Raw genomic sequence first — 1,502 nt, forward strand, 5'->3', positions numbered from 1 at the left:
CCCGGCTCCACCTCTGGGCCCAGGCGCCTTGAGGAGCCTCGGGCAAGGAACGGGCAGGGGCACAGGGCTTGAGTCATGCCCAGCGCCTGGCGGGGCCCACTGGACAGCAAAAGGCCTTTATGACCTTGAGCAAAAGGCCCAAGGTCGCCTTTCTTCAGGGTATGGAGAAACAGCGATGGTTGGCCCTGTTCCTCTTCAGTGGTGTAGTCCCCACCCCTCCCCGGCTCCAGGCAACGGTGGTCACAGCGCAGGGGACCCCAGTGCCACTCAAGAGACGCATTCCCACCTCGCGCGCTGGGGTAGGGGGTATTGGGAATTGAAATTGAACCCAGAGAGCTTTTACCTCTGAGCTACACCCCCAGTTCTTTTTTTTTTTTTTTTTTTTTTTTTTTTTTTGTGGTACTGGGGTTCCTGGAAGCCCTTCTACCTCCGGGCTACACTCCCAGACCTATTTTATATTTTTGAAACAGGGTCTCTTACGCCAGCGCGGCCCTCCTGTCTCTGCCTCCCAAGTGCGGGGATTACAAGCGTGCGCCACCACGCCCGGCTCACCCCCAGTTCTTTTATTTTTTACTTTGAAACATGATCTCACTGAGCTGCTGAGGGTTTCACTAAATTTCCAGGACTGGCCTCAAACCTTTGACCATCCTGTCTTAGCCGCTCATGTACTGGGATCAAAGGCATATAACACCATGCCTGGCTAAAACAGATGTCTTCAAAATATAAAAATCTAAGTCAGGCATGGTGGCTCACACTTGTTACCCCAGTACTTAGAAGGCTGAGACAGTAGGATCTCAGGTTCGCGGCCAACCTCAGCAACTTAGTGAGACCCTTTTACAAAATAATTAAAAATAGGGCTGGGGGTATAGCTCAGAGGTAGAATGTCCCTGGGCTCCATCCCCAGATCTGGGGGATGGGGGTTCTTAAAACAGGCATGATGGCTCACACTTGTAATCCCAGTATTTGGGAGGCTGAGACAGGAGGATCCCAGGTTTGTAGCTAGCCTCAGCAATTTATCGAGACCTATTTCAAAGGAAAAAATAAAATAGGGCTGGCATGTAACTCAGAGGTAGAATGCCCTTGAGTTCAACCCCAGTAAAGCTCCACAGGACTGCCCCTTTGGCTCCCAGACCCAGAACACAGACTGATTGAATTCCAGAAGTGAAGCCAGGCGTGGCGGCACTGCCTGTAATCCCAGTACTTGGGAGGCTGAGATGGGAGGATCGCAGGTTCAAGGCCAGCCTCAGCAATTTAGCAAGACCCTCAACAACTGAAGGAGATCCGGTTTCGAAATAAAAACTAAAGAGGGCTGGGGGTGATATATCAGAGATAACACGCCCCTGGGTTCAATCTGGTACCAAAAAGAAAAGGAATTTTGTGACCTCGTTTCAGTTTTGTGCCTACGGGCTATTTGAAATCCTTTCGGATTATCAAAGCGCTCTAGGCCCACCCGGCAGAGAGACGTTTTCTCCATCCCTTACGGATTAATACTGAAAAGCAGC

This window comes from Muscardinus avellanarius (assembly GCF_963383645.1).
Source record: "Muscardinus avellanarius genome assembly, chromosome: 16".
NCBI classification, from domain to species: Eukaryota; Metazoa; Chordata; class Mammalia; order Rodentia; family Gliridae; genus Muscardinus; species Muscardinus avellanarius.